This window comes from Bufo bufo, chromosome 6 (assembly GCF_905171765.1).
Source record: "Bufo bufo chromosome 6, aBufBuf1.1, whole genome shotgun sequence".
Classification (NCBI taxonomy): domain Eukaryota; kingdom Metazoa; phylum Chordata; class Amphibia; order Anura; family Bufonidae; genus Bufo; species Bufo bufo.
Window position 1 is genome coordinate 240,912,603 of NC_053394.1, and position 14,562 is coordinate 240,927,164.

Sequence of the window (14,562 nt, forward strand, 5' to 3'; positions counted from 1 at the left end):
CAGGCCTTACCATCCTTAGAACGGCATTGGGCCCCACCAAATATCGCTGTAAATTCTGGCTGCTACTGGGACCTGAGGTAGTTGGTTCACTAGGACATGTGGCTGTGGCAGAACGGCCACGTCCTCTCCCAGCACCAGAGGGTCCACTAACACCACCACGACCATGTCCGCTTCCGCGTCCCTTACTAGATGTTTTCCTCATTGTTACCGTTCACCACAATAAGAAAAAAATTATTTGGCCCAATGTATTGAATTCAAATTCAGGCCTTTTTTTACAGGCACCTAACACTATCTGGCTATCTATTCAGGTACCGTATTACACTAATACAGGCACAGCAGTAACGACAGATTTAGCTGAATATAAATTGTAGGCCTAGTATTTAGGCGCTGGATGACAGGTATCCCTTTTACGGACAAAATTAGACTTGGAAATGCACGGTAGCGTGTGAAGTTATTGAGGATGACCCTATCCGCACCTTCAATCTAATATACCCTTTTATGGATAGATTTAAACTTGGCCTGATAGAGCAGAAACCACTAATTTAGGGAATTGCTAAGTTGGGAATTGTATTCAACCCAGAACAAAAACTGTGCTTCGGCAGACAGCAGACAGTATTACAATTGACTAGCCACAGCTGAAACACCAGATTTAGGGTACTGCTATTTTGGCAATTGTATTTTACCCCTCAATAAAATAGCAAGCACAGCCAAGCCCCTGATGTAGGATATAGAAAAAAAAAAAAAAACACTATTGATGGTTAAAAATGGACTTGGTGGCAGCTTGTGCTGGCGCACCACAAGACACAAAATGGCCGCCGATCACCCCAGAAAAAAGTGACTGAAAAACGCTGTGGGCAACCTTAAAACAGTGAGCAATTGAATAGCAGAGGTTGTATGATACACAGCTGTATATCGATCACTTCAGTAAATAAATCCCTGCCTAATCTCACCCTAACAGCAGCAGCTGCATCCTCTCCCTACACTGATCAGAGCAGAGTGACGTGCGGTGCTACGTGACTACAGCTTAAATAGAGGCTGGGTCACATGCTGCACTGGCCAATCACAGCCATGCCAATAGTAGTCATGGCTGTGATGGCCTCATGGGGCAAGTAGTATGACGCTTGTTGATTGGCTGCTTTGCAGCCTTTCAAAAAGCGCCAAGAAAGCGCCGAACACCGAATCCGGACTTTTACGAAAATGTTCGGGTTCGGGTCCGTGTCACGGACACCCCAAAATTCGGTACGAACCCGAACTATACAGTTCGGGTTCGCTCATCCCTACTCCCTACACCTTTATTTGTAGGTACCTATGCTGCAGACTTCAGAGCTGTGATACACAATAATGAACTGAAAAAAAAATCGATAAAGTTCTGTGTATGTATCCGGCCCGTACGCACAACCTTGATATAAGCAACTTCTAAGCAACAGTCTACTGTACAATCATTAAACTATAAGAAATGAAAAGGTTGGATTTGGTGCCTCAGATGGAACCAAAAGCTCCTTACATGGTTAGATTGTCACCACATTTGGCAGCAGGACATATAGTTGGCAGAACTGTATAAAATGCAATCAGACACAAACGAAACACCCAGGACACCACCAAATGAAGTATACACTGCTTTATTTGATGCCAAATTAATATAGAAATGTCTTAAATATTCTACTTTTGGAGAAATCTTTTAGATGACCTATCAGAGAACACTAGTTTTACCAATATATAGTTCATATCCTCAAAATCTCAAATTTGATAATTACAGTCAGGTCCATATATATTGGGACATTGACACAATTCTAGCATGTTTTGCTCTATACACCACCACAATGGATTTGAAAAGAAACAAACAAGATGTGCGTTAACTGCAGACTTTCAGTTTTAATTTGAGGGTATTTACATCCAAATCAGGTGAATGGTGTAGGAATTACAACAGTTTGCATATGTGCCTCCCACTTGTTAACGGACCAAAAGTAATGGGACATAATAATAATCATAAATCAAACTTTCACTTTTTAATACTTTTGGAAAGAAGACACCCCAAGGTATTCCGTGAGGGGCATGGCGAGTTCCTAGAATTATAATTTTTTTGGCACAAGTTAGCGGAAAATGATGATTTTTTTTTTCTTTCCTTACAAAGTCTCATATTCCTCTAACTTGTGACAAAAAATAAAAACTTCCATGAACTCACTATGCCCATCACGAAATACCTTGGGTGTCTTCTTTTCAAAATGGGGTCACTTGTGGGGTAGTTATACTGCCTGGCATTTTAGGGGCCCTAATGCGTGAGAAGTAGTTTGAAATCCAAATGTGTTAAAAATGCCCTGTGAAATCCTAAAGGTACTCTTTAGAATTTGGACCCCTTTGCCAACCTAGGCTGCAAAAAAGTGTCACAGATGTGGTATCGCTGTACTCAGAAGAAGTAGGGCAATGTGTTTTGGGGTGTATTTTTACATATATCCATGCTGGGTGAGAGAAATATCTCTCTAAAAGTCAACTTTTCCAATTTTTTTATACAAAGTTGTCATTTGACAGAGATATTTCTCTCACCCAGCAAGGGTATATGTAAAAAGACACCCCAAAACACATTGCCCTACTTCTCCTGAGTATGGCGATACCACATGTGTGACACTTTTTTGCAGCCTAGGTGCGCAAAGGGGCCCAAATTCCGTTTAGGAGGGCATTTTTAGACATTTGGATTCCAGACTTCGTCTCACTCTTTAGGGCCCCTAAAATGCCAGGGCAGTATAAATACTGCACATGTGACCCCATTTTGGAAATAAGACACCCCAAGGTATTCCGTGAGGGGCATGGCGAGTTCATAGAAGATTTTTTTTTTGGGCACAAGTTAGCGGAAATTGATTTATTTTTTTTTTTCTCACAAAGTCTCCCTTTCCGCTAACTTGTGACAAAAAATAAAATCTCCCACGGACTCAATATGCCCCTCAGCGAATACCTTGGAGTGTCTAGTTTCCAAAATAGGGGTCACATGTGGGGTATTTATACTGCCCTGGCATTTTAGGGGCCCTAAAGGGTGAGAAGAAGTCTGGAATATAAATGTCTAAAAAAATTACGCATTTGGATTCCGTGAGGGGTATGATGATTTCATGTGAGATTTTATTTTTTGTCACAAGTTAGTGGAATATGAGACTTTGTAAGAAAAAACAAAAAAACTAAAAAAAAATAAAAATTTCCGCTAACTTTTGACAAAAAAAAAAAATCTTCTATGAACTCGCTATGCCCCTCAAAAGTGATCTTTTTATAGCGCCGCTGCGATTTTACGGTGTTTTTGCAGTGATCAGAAAAAAAAAAATTCTGACACTGCGGTGGGGCGGACTGAACGCAAGTGTGCGCACAAGATCAGGCCTGATCGGGCGAACACTGCGTTTTTTGTAGAGCCTATAGAACATATCCTATTCTTGTCCGCAATTGCGGACAAGAAAAGGCATTTTCTATATAGTTCTGGCAATGTGCGGATCCGCAAAATGCGGAAAGTACATTGCCGGTGTCCATGTTTTGCGGATCCGCGGTGTCCGTGTTTTGCGGATCCGCGGATCCGCAAAACACATACGGATGTCTGAATGGAGCCTTACAGGGGGGTGATTAATGACAGGGAGGTGATCAGAGAGTCTATATGGGGTGATCACCCCCCTGTAAGGCTCCATTCAGACGTCCGTATGTGTTTTCTGTGGATCCGCGGATCCGCAAAACACATACGGCCGTCTGAATGTAGCCTTACAGGGGGGTGATCAATGACAGGGGGGTGATCAGGGAGTCTATATGGGGTGATCACCCCCCTGTAAGGCTCCATTCAGACATCCGTATGTGTTTTGCGGATCCGTGGATCTGCGGATACGCAAAACACATACGGACGTCTGAATGTAGCCTTACAGGGGGGTGATCAATGACAGGGGGGTGATCAGGGAGTCTATATGGGGTGATCACCCCCCTGTAAGGCTCCATTCAGACATCTGTATGTGTTTTGCGGATCCGTGGATCCATGAATTCGCGGATCCGCAAAGCACATACGGACGTCTGAATGGAGCCTTACAGAGGGGTGATTAATGACAGGGGGGTGATCAGGGAGTCTATATGGGGTGATCACCCCCCTGTAAGGCTCCATTCAGACATCCGTATGTGTTTTGCGGATCCATGGATCCGCGGATCCGCAAAACACATACGGACGTCTGAATGTAGCCTTACAGGGGGGTGATCAGGGAGTCTATATGGGGTGATCACCCCCCTGTCATTGATCACCCCCCTGTAAGGCTCCATTCAGACGTCCGTATGTGTTTTGCGGATCCGCAAAACACATACGGACGTCTGAATGGAGCCTTACAGGGGGGTGATCAATGACAGAGGGTGATCTGGGAGTCTATATGGGATGATCAGGAGTTAATAAGGGGTTAATAAGTGACGGGGGTGGGTGTAGTGTGGTGGTGTTTGGTGCTACTTTACAGAGCTGCCTGTGTCCTCTGGTGGTCAATGCAAGCAAAAGGGACCACCAGAGGACCAGGTAGCAGGTATATTAGACGCTGTGATTTATCCTGCTGCTTTTGTCAGCAGTCACATCATCAATAAATACAAGAGAACCAGTTCCATTAGCAGCCATACATGCACACGCCATGACACTACCACCACCATGCTTCACTGATGAGGTGGTATGCTTAGGATCATGAGCAGTTCCTTTCCTTCTCCATACTCTTGTCTTCCCATCACTCTGGTACAAGTTGATCTTGGTCTCATCTGTCCATAGGATGTTGTTCCAGAACTGTGAAGGCTTTTTTAGATGTCGTTTGGTAAACTCTAATCTGGCCTTCCTGTTTTTGAGGCTCACCAATGGTTTACATCTTGCCGTGAACCCTCTGTATTCACTCTGGTGAAGTCTTCTCTTGATTGTTGACTTAGACACACATACACCTACCTCCTGGAGAGAGTTCTTGATCTGGCCAGGGTGTTTTCTTCACCAGGGAATTCTTTGATCATCCACCACAGTTGTTTTCAGTGGTCTTCTGGGTCTTTTGGTGTTGCTGAGCTTACCGGTGCACACCTTCTTATTAAGAATGTTTCAAACAGTGGTTTTGGCCACGCCTAATGTTTTTGCTATCTCTCTGATGTTTTTTTTTTTTTTTCAGTCTAATGATGGCTTGCTTCACTGATAGTGACAGCTCTTTGGATCTCATCTTGAGAGTTGACAGCAACAGATTCCAAATTCAAATAGCACACTTGAAATGAACTCTGCACCTTTTATCTGCTCATTGTAATTGGGATAATGAGGGAATAACACACACCTGGCCATGGAACAGCTGAGAAGCCAATTGTCCTATTACTTTTGGCCCCTTAACTATTGTGAGGCACATATGCAAACTGTTGTAATTCTTACACTGTTCACCTGATTTGGATGTAAATACCCTCAAATTAAAGCTGACAGTCTGCAGTTAAAGCACATCTTGTTTGTTTCTTTTCAAATCCATCGTGGTGGGTGTATAGAGCCAAAAATGTTAGAATTGTGTTGATGTCCCAATATTTATGGTCCTGACTGTAAGTTCCGTTTATGGCATCTATGAAGACACAAACCATTAAAGTTAAGTAAAATTGCAATTATCATTAAACTTATTTTAGAAAGAAGTTTTATATGAAATTATGAATAATTGTACTTGTAAAGTAACTTCTCTAATGCATAAGGTGGGTTGTGCAATTATAAAAATGTATTTCAGTTTAAAAAAAAATCAAAAGGCAATTAAAAAGGATCATGCTGATCGTGGCTTTTACTTCAGTTTCAAAAAAGTATGGGTGATTATTATACAATCATGATTTGGAACTGTGAGGTGCTTGTGAGTCTTGCTTCAAACTGAGATGCATTTGACATTACTAACCCTACAATAATTTGTTTGGTGCCTTATATCACCCTGATTTACAGTGATTTTTATTTTTGAGACATTCTTTTAATGGTCTCCTGCTGCTGTATGTGGCTTTGGGCTTATGCACACGACTGTGTTTTTTGCGGGTCAGATGCGGACCCATTCACTGTGTGCTGTTCACATCTGTAGGTCTGTTCCGTAGCACCCACAACAAATAGAACATGTCCTATTCTTGTCCATTTTACAGACAAGGGCCATAGAGGGCTAGTATCCGTGTTTTGTGGCTCTGCAATTTGCGGACGACAAAACAGGCTATGGTCGTGTGCATGAGCCCTTAAGGTGGGTTCACATCACTGTTATTTTTCACGTTACTGTTATTTTATCAAAGATATGTTATTTTAGATGCCCTGCACGACTTTTCTTTCCTTCTAAAATAAAGGATCTTTGAAGGAAATGGCTCAAATGGATGCCAGATGTGCAGAACTGATGCACAGGATCCGATTTTTTTTATAGGATTTTTTTTCTTTATTTTTCTGTTCTGATGAGAAGAGTGGAAAAATAATGGTGATGTGAACTCGCCCTTACTTCTATTCGTGACACTACTAGAATCCTACTCATGTTTATCCATACTCAAATCACATGAGTGGAGAAGACATTATCTAATCTCATGCCGTCTTTGTCATATATGATGCACTGTCAGAATGCTGCAACACTTTCAGTTTTTTTATGGAGTTTTTGAAGCCCAAATCAGTTATAAAAGGGGGATTATTGACACATAATTTCTTCACAATCCTCTTCAGATTTTGGCTCCAAAAACTGCATATAAAAACCTGAATGTGTGGCAGCACCCATAGGATAATGAAAGGGTGATAAAGATCTGCAGGACATCTAGAGCAAATATTTGAAACAGAATAATTGATCTTCTTTGACCCTTATTTCCTCCTTATGGAAGTAAAACCCATATGATGATGGAAGATCAATATTATCAAAGATTTTAAAAAAAATTTATGTCTTCAACAATAACCACACAAACCTAGAATGACAGTAGAATCCAAGTTATTGTTGAAAGAATTAAATTTATTCTGTGACAGTATGGAATTGGCTTTTTATAATACAATGGGGGAGATTTACTAATCCAATTTAATATTTCACATTGTAAACTTAGACTAGACAGTTCAAAAATGCACCATAATTATTACTGTGGTTCATGCTGGATGATAAGTTTATTCCATCCTTAGACTACGATTGGGGGACATTTATCAGCCTATTTACACCACTATTGTGACATAGCTAAGACACAAATTATAGTGCACGCCACATATGGGCCATAATGTGCGACTTTTTAAGCTTCTTGCCACTTCTGAAAATCTGGTGTATGTCTTTTTTTTATCTTTATTGAGAATAAATGTAAAGACAATCACAATAGTATATAAATCGTACAGTATCAATAACAGGAGTCTGTACGTAAAGTAGGTACATAATATAAGGTACATAAACATTAACATATCAAGATGAGTAAACTGTGTGAATAATTATTTATATTAAAGTTATACTGGTATACATAGTATGAGTAGTTGACTATCCAACTGGGTATATGTCACTTGGACTTCCCAATTCCTCCATCTAGCTCTGAATCTGCTGCTGCAATTTCCTTAAATCTGTAGATAGCGTTAACCTTCCCTGTCCAGAGATTCTGTGAGGGAAGTTCTGTTGTCATCCAGAAATGTGGTATGACAAGGCAAGCTGCTATGAGAAGGATATAGAATAAGGGTGGGACAACGAAGGATATATCTGAGGGTGGCAGGCTTAACAGGGCAAATTGTGGAGATAAAAGGATAGATGTTTTACACATTTTGTTGCTATTTCTAAACAATTCTTCCCAACAAAGTAAGATAGGAGGGCAGGACCACCAGATGTGGATAAAGGTGCCCTTTTCCCTTCCATACCTCCAACACTTATCTAAATTTTAGCTGTCATATCTAGATGTAACATCTGGCGTTTTGTACCATCTTGTGAGGATTTTATAACCATTCTCCTGTATAAGCACATGAAGATGTATGTGGGGTAATAAAAAGTTTGGATTGGTCAGATAACGATAAGGAGGTATTTAGATCTTTCTCCCAAAGACCTAAAAGGCAGGTTTTTGCATCAGAACAGGATTGAGAGTTTTTTGTATAGTTGTGAGATAATTTTTTTTTGAGGAGAGTGGTTACATATCCACCCTTCAAACCACGTAATTGGTCTAATAAGGGCCTGGAGGGGGACATGTTTAGATATATAGGAGTGAAGGAAGGAGGTCAGGGAGGGAAAGGTATCGGAAAGGGGAAGTAGAGTGGCGATATCCTTTCTATTTAACAGTCTTCCTTTTTCATCGAAGAAGGTCAGAATGGGGATTTGGGACATTTTTAGCACTGGTGGGAGGCTTTGTTTTAGATCTGCTCGGGCTAGTTCTATCAAGTCTCTCACCTGTATTAGAGGGGAAGGGAGGGGAGTAGGAAACCCCAAGCAGAATTCTGGAACCAATTCCATACATTAAGAGTTATTTTAACTACTGGGTTGGGCTCTGTAGGGGAGGGGGTGTTTCCTTTACCTCCAATCAGTAGTGTCCTGAAGGAAGATTGGAAGTTCGAGGATTCCATTTAAACCCAGGACTTGTGTGCTGGTTTGTGAAACCAGTCCAAAGCTCTTGATAGATGGATAGCCCTGTTATAAAGCAGAGGGTTGGGTAGGCCTATTCTACACATAGTTCTGGGTCTCTGGAGAGTTGTTGCCAACCTTGGGCTTCTCTGCTTCCATATAAATCTGCGGATCTGCTTTATTAGTCTTTTGGTATTGGAATATGTAGTACCTTCTGTAGACAGTCAAGTCTGGGAATGACTAGGGAGATGGCTAAATTTTTACGACCAAACCAGTATAAAGTCTGGAGGTCCATTTGGGTCAGTTGGTCAGTTATAGCATGGAGTAATGGGGTATAGTTAAGCTTAAAGAGGCTATTCGGATCTGGACCAATTTTTTTTTTTTTTATATATTCTTTATTTTCAATTTTCAATAAGAAGACAAAGTAACATGACGTGCAAATATGGCCATGAAGAATCTACATCAAATGTTACAAAATGAACATCTATTAGTGGTCTGATCATAAACAGATATGGATTCTTATTCTATCTATCAGCAAGTGTTCCTCTTCAGTAAGGGAGGCAGTATACAGTATTAAGTTTGAGTTAGTCTGGTTTCACTCCCATAAACTCTTGTTGAAATTATGGAGAGGAAAATAAATAAGAGGCCAGAGAATGAAAAATGAGTTAGACAATAACGGAAGAGAAAGAAATCAATAGGGGGTGAAGACAAAGAAAGATGAAGGGGAGGGGGGGGGGGAGAATGGGGAGGGGGGAGGTGGGAAGGGTACCTTGACAGACGTTGTTTTCTCTCAATTGATAGTGTTACCATCAACCAGGAGGCACCTCCACCAGAGATCTCCAAGGACTCCACAACCTCAGAAACCTATTATGAGTCCTATTTATCCAACCACTCATCTCTTCAAATTTACAGATTTGGTTAACCTTAGCCTTCCATTCAAGTATGGAGGGAGGGTTTGTGTCTAGCCAATGTAGAGGAATTATCATTTTGGCTGCTGCAAGAAGATGCAATACTAGATTCCTTTTGGATGGGGTATAATCAGATGTGGGAAGGGACAGCACTACCATCTCTAGTTTAAGTTTGAAATCTGGGGTTGTGAGTTTCTGAATTATTGCTTCTACTTCTTCCCAATAGGCTTTTATCCGGGGACAGTCCCACCAAATATGTGACAATGTACCTATTCCTCCTCCACACCTCCAGCACTCCCTTGCATCAGACAAACCTCTCCTGAAGAGGAAGTCAGGGGTTCTGTACCATCTTGTTAGCATTTTGAAATGATTCTCCTGCAGATGAGTACAAGCAGAGAATCCATGCGAGTTTGCTAGCACTCTTTTAACCTCTGCATCATTAAGAACTTTGTTCAATTCTTTTTCCCACTCCCTAAGATATAGGGGTTTCAGTGGTTCACCCAAGCCTCCTACCAAAGGATAGAGTTTTGCAACCTTCCTTGCGACAGTGATTGGTGAGCAGATCAATTTCTCAAAATGAGTCAGAGACCTTTGGATGGAGTACTGTTCTTTCAATTCTCCGCACACAGCTCTGATATGGGACTTCATAAGAAAAAACCCAGGCGAGTCTACAATCGCACTTGGAAGAGTTTCAAGGATGGAAGATTCACCTCAGGTGTGACATCACTAAGTCTAGTTGATGCAAGGTAAGACCACAGCTGCGGTTTGTCCCTGTTGCTTTTATTTAGAAGGGATCTGGACCAATTTTGATCCCAATGTACGTGATATATGGGGCATCCCAATTAAAGGGAGAATTGGCTTTTAGGGATTCTATTATTGAGTTACTAGTTTGATTCCCTCTATTTTGGGCTCCCACCTAATGGCCTGAAGAAGTGGTTCCATTTTCATTACGAATAGAAGGGGGATAAAGGCAACCCCTGTCTTGTACCATTATGAATCCCAAATGTGCGGGAAATAATGTTGTTCACCAATACTGCTGCAGAGGCATTTGAGTACATGGCAAATGTGGCATTTATGAAGGGTTTAGGGAGGTCAAATTTGATCAGGGTATGACGCATAAAGTCCCAATTGACCCTGTCAAATGCCTTTTCTGCGTCAGTACTTAGCAATACTAGGGGGATAGAGCATTTTTTTGCATGATATAGGGCGTTTAGGATTCTAGCTGAGTTGTCCCTCCCCTCTCGGCCCTTAACAAATCCCGTCTGGTCTCTATGTATCAGGGCGGGTAGGTAAGGTAAAAGGCGGTTGGCTAGCATTTTTGCAAGTAGTTTTAAATCTAAATTTAGCAAGGAGATGGGGCGGTAACTCGAGCAATGGGCTGGGTCCATGCCCTCTTTGGGAAGAACGGTGATATGGGCTCTGGTCATATCTGCTATCAATGGGGAACCCTGGAGGGAATGGTTACATATAGGCAGCAAGTGTAGGATTAAGGATTTACTAAAAGTGCGATAGTATAGGGCTGGGAGGCCATCAGGGCCTGGGGCTTTACCTTTTGGTAGTTTTTTTTAATGGTTTTATATAGTTCTTCAGGACTAAAGGGAGAACTTAGGGCCAACCTTTGGGCATCATCTAGCTTAGGGAGTGAAATAGACCAGATAAAAGTATGAATATCTTCTGAGGGGGATGGGTTATTTTCTCCTGACTCACATTGTGGAATATTATATAGTGTTTGATAGAAAGTCTGAAATTGAAGAGCTATTTCCTTAGTTGCTATGGCCATTCCCCCATCCTGTTTATTAATTTTACTTATGTAGTTTTGTGTTTTTCTCTTTCTTATATAGGTCATCATTAGAGTTGAGTGGACACCTGGATGTTCGGGTTCGACGGGTTCGGCCGAACTCCGGAAAAAAGTTCGAGTTTGGGACCCGAACTTGACCCGAACTTGACCCCGAACCCGAACCCCATTGAAGTCAATGGGGACCCGAACTTTTGAGCACTAAAATGGCTGTAAAAATGTCATGGAAAGGGCTAGAGGGCTTCAAATGGCGTCAAAATGTGGTTAAGAGCATGGCAAGTGCTCTGCAAACAAATGTGGATAGGGAAATGACTTAAAATAACATAAAATACGTAAAAATAAAAAAATAATAATCTTGATCTAGGAGGTCGAGGTCCATATGGAATAGGAGGTTGAGGAGGCGGTGGATGTGGCGGTGTAGGTGGAAGTGGCGGTGGAGGAGGAGGAGGTAGCCTACACTGCTTTTTGGTTTTTCAATGTTCTTTTATGCGCCTACCATGGTGATCACGGGTGGCGGGGAATCAGGGTTCCAGGCCAGAGAGGGAGCGTGAGAAAGAGAGACCACATCCAAGGGAGGATTCATTTTTTGAAATTTATAATTAGAGTTGAAATATGGGAGAAATTATTAAAGCATAAAAGTGTGACAACTTTTCAAAGTATAAGCACTGAATGAAAGGATGTGGTGCGCATTAATTACTGAATAATTTATTACATTTTATTCCCTGTCACCTATGCATAGCAGGTGTTTATTCACGTCTAAAATTGTATAATGTCAACCCAATAATGTAACAGAAAAATTATTGAAATTTATCAAGCTGTCAACTAGGTAGAGGAGGGGTATATTACACCCAAAAATGTGTGAATTTCACCAAAAAATGTAACTGACAATTTATTTTTATTTTTTTCGGTCTACTAGGTAAGGAGTGGTACATCACACCCAAAAATTGGTGAATTTCACCAGAATATATAACTGACAATAAATTTTTTTTTTACCGGTCCACTAGGTATAGCAGTGGTATTATACACACCAAAATTGGTGAATTTCACCCTAAAATGTAAATGACAATTTTTTTTATTTTTTAACGGGCCTACTGGGTAGAGCAGTGATACTATACACCCAAAAATTAGTTAATTTCACCCGAAAAAGTAAATGACAATTTATTTTTATTTTTTGTTTAACCTGTCTACTAGGTATAGCAGTGGTACTATACACCCAAAAATGTGTTAATTTTACCCAAAAATGTAACTGACAATTTTATTTTATTATTTTACCGCTCTACTAGGTATAGCAGTGGTACTATACACCCAAAAATTGGTGAATTTCACCCGAAAATGTAAATGACAATTTTTTTTATTTTTTAACGGGCCTACTGGGTATAGCAGTGATACTATACACCCAAAAATTTGTTAATTTCACCCGAAAAAGTAAATGACAATTTATTTTTATTTTTTGTTTAACCTGTCTACTAGGTATAGCAGTGGTACTATACACCCAAAAATGTGTTAATTTTACCAAAAAATGTAACTGACAATTTTATTTTATTATTTTACCGCTCTACTAGGTATAGCAGTGGTACTATACACCCAAAAATTGGTGAATTTCACCCGAAAATGTAAATGACAAAGTAGTGAAATGATATAAAATAAAACACGTACAAAAAAAAAATGGATTTATGAGGTGGAGTTCCATATGGAGTAGGAGTTTGAGGAGACGGTGGACGCAGAGGAGTAGGTGGAAGCGGCGGTGGAGGAGGACGAGTTTTTGGTTTTAATTTAATTTTGTAAAATTAAGGTACACTCTAAAAGAGTATGAAATATCCAAAATGCAAACATGAGCAGTATAACAATGGCTGCTTAGTGCCGGTATACATGTCTATTCTGCACAAGGTACGGACAAAACCTGAGGATCCATGCCTGGTTCATTTTAATGAACATGAGCTTTTCCACATTGGCTGTGGACAGGCGGCTGCGCTTGTCTGTGATGATGCCCCCTGTCGTGCTAAACACACTTTCAGATAATACACTGGCTGCAGGGCAGGCCAGCACCTCCAAGGCGTAAAGGGCAAACTCAAGCTATGTGCCCAATTTGGAGACCCAGAAGTTGAAGGAGCAGACACTGCAGCATGTAATCGCTCATGTGTGCCAGTCTGCCTAGAGGCAACGAAAAGCTGTCCTCTGTGGGAGGTGTATCGTCTGTGTCCTCTGTATCCCACCATCCACGCACCAGTGATGGCCATGAGCTGGTCTGGGTGCCACCCTGCTTTGAACATGGTTTCTCCCTCCAGAACTGTGCCCTGGCTGGACAATTGTGTACCTTGGGTTTGTAGGTGCAGGAACCCACCCTTGGAGCCACTTGGGAATGACAGGCAAGAAACACTACGGAATAATCCCTCTTCCTCCTCCTGTGCCACATCCTCTTCCATCATCGCCAGGAGCGTTTTTTCAAGGAGGCATAGAAGTGGGATAGTAACGCTGAGAACGGCGTTATTGGCACTGGCCATGTTGGTGGAGTACTCGAAACAGCGCAACAAGGAACACCGGTCTCGCATGGAGGCCCAGTCATTGGTGGTGAAGTGGTGCTGTTCCGCCGAGCGACTCACCCGTGCGTGCTGCAGCTGAAACTCCACTATCGCCTGCTGCTGCTCGCACAGTCTGGCCAGCATGTGCAAGGTGGAGTTCCACCTTGTGGGCACTTCGCATATGAAGTGGCGAGCGGGAAGGTCGAAGTTACGCTGCAGCGCTGACAAGCGAGCAGCAGCAGGGTGAGAACGCCGAAATCGCGCACAGACGGCCCACACTTTATGCAGCAGCTCTGACATATCTCGGTAATTTTTAAGCAATCACTCATCGGTCTGTTGTTCAAGGCCCGTCCACAGCTCCTGCGCGGTGTGGGGTTTGTCCCTCAAACAGATACGTTTTAAAACTGCCTGCTGTCGTTTACCCCTGGCTGTGCTAAAGTTGGTGGTGAAGGTGTTACGCTTACCGGATGAGGAACTGGTAGAGGATGAGGAAGCAGAGTAGGAGGAGGAAGCAACAGGAGGCAAACTGAAGCGCCCTGCAATCCTCGGTGGTGGAAAGACATGCGCCAAACTGCTATCTGCCTCAGGCCCAGCCACCACTGCATTTACCTAGTGTGCTGTTATGGAGATATAACGGTCCTGACCGTGCTTACTGGTCCACGTATCCGTAGTCAGGTGCACCTTGCCACAGATGGCGTTGCGCAGTGCACACCTGATTTTGTCCCCTACTTGGTTGTGAAGGGAAGGGATGGCTCGCCTTGAAAAGTAGTGGCGGCTGGGCACGACGTACTGTGGGACAGCCACCGCCATAAGGCCTTTAAAACTTTCCGTCTGCATCAGACGGAATGGCA